Here is a 5,676-nt window from a genome sequence, read left to right as displayed (position 1 = left end):
TTTCTTATACTTTCAAGTTACAACAACAAATCTGCCTATTTTGATTAGTTTGATTCATTTCTTAATATGCCTAGTTTGATTAGTTTGATTCATTTCTTAGAGTTCTTGCAAAACAAGTAATTACATAGGTCCAATTAGTCCCTGTGGATTCGACACCCTTGCTTGTGCCATTATACTAAATATATTCTAGCATTAGGAAGGAAATATACATCAACAAAAATGGCGCCGTTGCCGGGGACTGATTTCAGTCCCTTGTAATTGCTTGTTTGCTATTTAAACTTTGTGTTTTTCATTTTAGGTAGATTCTTGATTTTCATTCAAACTTGTGTTACTTTGTTTCAGGTAGTATATGTCAAATAGACTTGTTGAGTTAGGCCAAAGAATTGAAAGGTTAAAGGGCCACACTTTGGACAACTTTGTGCCATCAAGTTCATCATTTATCCGTGAGGAAGAGGAAAGGAATTCACCTAGTTTAACAAGTAAAGGATCTGAGCAATTTAATTGGGAAAGAGAGGAAGAGATGGCGGGCAACCAAGATGAACTTCGAGCTTTGGAGGACTTTGCTCAACCAATCATACCAAATTCACCTTCATGCATCTTGCTGCCCACAGAAGCTAGAAACTATGATCTCAAATCTTCACATTTCCATATGTTTCCCTCATTTTATGGCTTACCTAATGAAGACCCTTTAGCTCATATTAAAGAGTTTTACAATGTTGTGAGTGGTTTACCTTTGCAGGGAGTAAGTGAAGCAAATTTGAGGATGAGAGTGTTTCCTTACACCTTGAAAGATAAGGCCAAGAGTTGGTTGATGACTCTAACACCAGGTTCCCTCACCACATGGGATGTCGTGGCTAAGAAGTTCTTGGAGAAGTTCTTTTCCACTCAAAAGACAGCCACATTAAGGGGACAAATCTTCAACTTCAAACAAGATGATGGTGAACCTTTCAATGAGTGTTGGGAGCGTTTTAAGGGCCTCTTGTTGCAATGTCCACATCATGGGTTACCTTTTCACTTACAAATGCAAATTTTCTATGATGGACTAACCCAAAATTGTCAATCAACTGTTGATAATGCAGCAGGTGGAGCATTGAAGAAAAAGAATGCTCAAGAGTCATATAACATTTATGAGATGTTGGGGTCTAATGCTCAACACAAAGATTTAAGGGGTAAGAAAGTTGGAGTCTATGAAACAAGTTCTAATCATGAGCTTTTGTTGCAGGTAGCTAACCTAGAAAGGAAGCTTGAATCCGTGCTCAACATGGTGCCAAAAGCTAATGAAGTGTGTGCCATTTGCAACATACCAAGCCATCCTACTCACCAATGTCCATCTAGGGAGGCTTACCCTGAGTATGTTCAAGAACAAGTGAACCTCATGAATTCTTACAACCAAAGGCCAAGGAATGATGTGTATTCCAATACATATAACTCAAGTTGGAGAGATCATCCCAACCTTTCATGGAAGAACAACAATCAATTCCAAAATTTCCAACCAAAACCTGCCACTACCCTTGAGGATACGGTTAAATTGTTAGCCCAAAACACCTTGCAATTCCAACATTCCGCAAATAGCACTCTCCAACAACATTCAGCAGCCCTAACCAAAATGGAGACACAATTGGGGCAGATTGCAGATGCCCTGAACCAAAGAGAAGTTGGAAAGTTTCCAAGCCAACCCGTGATACTCCAAAGGAACCAAGAGCAAGCCAAAGCAATCACTACACTTAGAAGTGGTAAGGTTATTGATAATAGGGTTGGCAATGAGGTTACTAATGAATATGATCATGTGAATGCAGGTGTTACTCAAGGAGACAATGAGAAACCAAATGAGGAACCAAGCCATGCTACTTCCTCATTTGAAGCACCAAATCTTCACAAGGCCGAGAAACCATACACTCCACCAATACCATTCCCTGGAAGACTTGCCAAGAGCAAGCAGGATAAGTCATTCAAAGAAATTTTTGATATACTAAGCAAAGTGAATGTTAACTTACCTTTGCTTGATGTCATTAGGAACATGCCAGCATATGGGAAGTTCTTCAAGGAGTTAAACAGCTACAAAAGGAAGTATGGACCACATGAGAAGGTAGTGGTGTCTGAGAATGTGAGTGCAGTTTTGCAAAGAAAACTTCCACCAAAGCTCAAGGATCCAGGAAGTTTCTCTATCAACATTACCATAGGGGACAAGAAAGTAGAGAAGGCAATGCTTGATTTAGGTGCTAGCATCAACTTAATGCCTTATTCAGTGTACCTTCAACTAGGTTTGGGAGATTTGAAAGCCACCACCATTTCATTACAACTTGCAGACAGATCAGTTAAATATCCAAGAGGTATAGTAGAAGATATTCTGGTTCAAGTTGATAAACTAATCTTGCCTGCAGATTTTGTAGTGTTGGACATGGAAGAAGCTCCTATACATGATCGTGAGTTGCCTATATTGCTTGGGAGACCCTTCATGGCCACGGCCAAGACCATCATTGATGTGCAAAATGGACTCCTCACTATGACAGTGTTAGGAGAGACAGTTCAATTCAAAGTGTTTGAATCTCTTTCTCATCCTTGTTCATCTCTTGATTGTTATGCCATTGATGTGCTTGATTCACTTGTATTCTCTAAGTTCCTGCAGGCACAATCTAATGAACCATTACAAACTGTTTTGAGTCAATCTCAAGATGAGTTTGATGAAGAAGATGCACTCATGGAAGAAATAGCTGCCTTGGATGCATTAGCATTGTATCCTTTGAATGTTTCACCTCTTTTAGAGCCTTTAGAATCATCAATGTCACATCTAACTCCTTCCACTGTTAAGGCACCAAAACTTGAACTTAAACCACTTCCACCACATCTAAAATATGCATATCTAGCTGAATTTGAAACTCTTCCAATTATCATAGCTTCTGATCTCACCCCAATTGAAGAAGATAAACTAATTAGGGTGTTAAAAGAGTTCAAATCAGTTTTTGGTTGGTCTATTGCAGATATCAAGGGAATAAGCCCTACCATGTGCATGCATAAGATTCTCTTGGAGGAAGGGGCAAAGTCAACCCGTGAACCACAAAGAAGGCTCAACCCACACATGAAGGAAGTTGTTAGGAATGAGGTGTTGAAATTGTTAGATGTGGGGATCATATAACCCATTTCTGATAGCAAATGGGTGAGTGCTATTCAGGTGGTGCCTAAGAAGGTGGGAATCACAGTGATGAAGAATGAAAACAATGAGCTTGTGCCCACAAAGCCCACTGCTAGTTGGCGTGTTTGCACCGATTACAGGAAGTTGAATTCTAGCACTAGAAAAGATTATTTTCCTATGCCTTTCATAGATCAATTGCTTGAGAGATTGGCAGGGTACTCACATTATTGTTTTCTGGATGGATACTCAGGTTACAATCAAATCGCAATCACTCCGGAGGATCAAGAGAAAACAACCTTTACTTGCCCCTTTGGCACATTTGCATATAGGAGAATGCCTTTTGGACTTTGCAATGCTCCAGCAACATTCCAAAGATGCATGTTGGCGATCTTTTCTGACATGGTAGAAAGGTTCATTGAGGTATTTATGGATGACTTCTCAGTGTTTGGTTCCTCTTTTGATGAATGTCTTAACCATCTATCTTTAGTACTTCAAAGATGTCAGGAAACAAATTTGGTTCTCAATTGGGAAAAGTGCCAGTTTATGGTGAAACAAGGAATTGTGTTGGGGCATGTAATCTCTAGCAAAGGAATGGAGGTGGACAAAGCCAAAATTGACGTCATCACCAATATGGTAGCCCCCACCACTATGAAGGGAGTAAGAAGTTTTTTGGGCCATGCGGGTTTTTATCGTCGTTTCATTAAGAACTTTTCAATGATCACTCGTCCATTGTGCAATCTGTTAGCTAAAGATGTTGTATTTCATTTTGATAAGGCTTGTATGGAGGCATTCAATACTTTGAAAAATGAACTAACCTCGGCCCCTATTATTATGGCACCAGATTGGTCTTTACCTTTTGAATTAATGTGTGATGCCTCTGACTATGCTGTTGGTGCAGTTTTAGGGCAAAGGGTGAACAAACTTCCACATGTGATCTACTATGCAAGCCGGACTCTGCATGATGCTCAACTTAACTATTCCACAACTGAAAAGGAGTTGCTTGCTGTTGTTTTTGCCTTAGAAAAGTTTAGGTCATATCTTGTGGGATCTAAAGTTATTGTGTTTTCTGATCATGCAGCCCTTAGGTACTTGATGACAAAGAAGGATGCTAAACCACGCTTAATTAGATGGATACTCTTACTACAAGAGTTTGACTTGGAAATTCGAGATAAGAAGGGCAGTGATAATGTTGTGGCTGACCATTTGTCCAGACTTAATGAAAACCATGGAGTGGGGCAACCCTTGCCCCTAAATGAATCATTTCCAGATGAACAACTCCTTGTTGTTCAAGAACAAGAACCATGGTATGCTAATTTTGTTAATTATCTGGCTTGTGGTGTAATGAGAAATGACCTTTCTTTTCAGGAAAGAAAGAAGTTCCTGGCCATGGTAAAGCACTACGTTTGGGACGAACCATATTTGTTTAAATATTGCCCTGACCAAATCATTAGGAGATGTGTCCCAGAGAGTGAGCTGTTGGAAATGTGCCCTAAAACCAATCATATGATGATACTTTACGGACATTTCAAACTAATGTAGTTTAAAGGGCAAACATTATTGTTTGAGCCGTCTCATATAAATGTTATATGCTTAAACGATAAGTCCAAGGAATATGTGATTGGAAGAATGCGATCTAAAGAAGTTAGATTCATGAGACCATTCTTTCGTTGACACATCCTAAACGTTCCTGATCATAGGATTGTCAATTGGGCATTGACAGTCCGTTAAGATCAGTACGTGCTATGTCTTCTCTCAGGGAGAGTGACTAGTCTCGAGTCATTGGTGTGTGTGACATCAAGACAAGTACGTAGGTGCTCAATAGAGAATGAGTTCACTGAACACGATCAACGAAGAGTTCTCATATTCATGTCACATGAGAACTCATGGTTGGGATAATGCAAATTAGTCTTTTGACCTGAGGCATCACAGTTGTCTTGTGGTTAGGTCCTTAATCTTTGATTATGTCAACGTCACTCTATCAGGGTGTCCACGGCATCGTCGGGGTTAAGCCACTTAGCCATGGAGGCAAGTGAATGCGCAACAAGGGATCTCTAACCTTCAAACTGTTTGAGGGAGAATACTCTATGATATGATTTGGAATCTCTGGCCAGAGTATGAATGAAATGTTGGAATGCGTTCCAGATCACATTCAAGGTAATCATATAAGCACAAGATTCACATTGGATAGTAGACATGAATAAACTATCAAACCAAACAATGTGGTCAAGAGTATTGTATTAGAGAAAGACCGTATTGCATTTGTAATCCTAAACTGAATAGGTTCTCCACCTCTTCTGATTAGCTTGGGTAACCATGATATGCTGCTAGGTGTCACTCATGGTTTGTGGAAGCCCTAAAAGTGTATTATCACTAACGGGAGAATTGAAAGTAAGTTTCAATTCACAATCGATTTGAAAGAGTTTGAATCGCCCACTGCCTCGCTAAAAAGAACCTAATGGATCGTACACCGTGTAAGGTAGAGTTTGAAGATTCAACGGAAATGAGTAAGAATAATTAAATGGTTTAATTATTTATGGCAAGGATTA

At 39.6% G+C, this 5,676-nt stretch overlaps 1 pseudogene; it reads right to left on the bottom strand.

Moving 5' to 3' along the window:
• Positions 1 to 894: 894 nt before the first annotated feature.
• Positions 895 to 1,005, bottom strand: LOC125471281 (annotated as a pseudogene).
• Between the last annotated feature and the right edge of the window lie 4,671 nt (positions 1,006 to 5,676).

This window comes from the organism of the source record quoted next, unplaced genomic scaffold (genome assembly GCF_019419815.1).
Source record: "Pyrus x bretschneideri cultivar Hongxiangsu unplaced genomic scaffold, Pyrus_bretschneideri_v1 Contig106, whole genome shotgun sequence".
Taxonomy (NCBI): Eukaryota; Viridiplantae; Streptophyta; class Magnoliopsida; order Rosales; family Rosaceae; genus Pyrus; species Pyrus x bretschneideri.
This window is presented reverse-complemented; position numbering and strand designations above follow the sequence as displayed.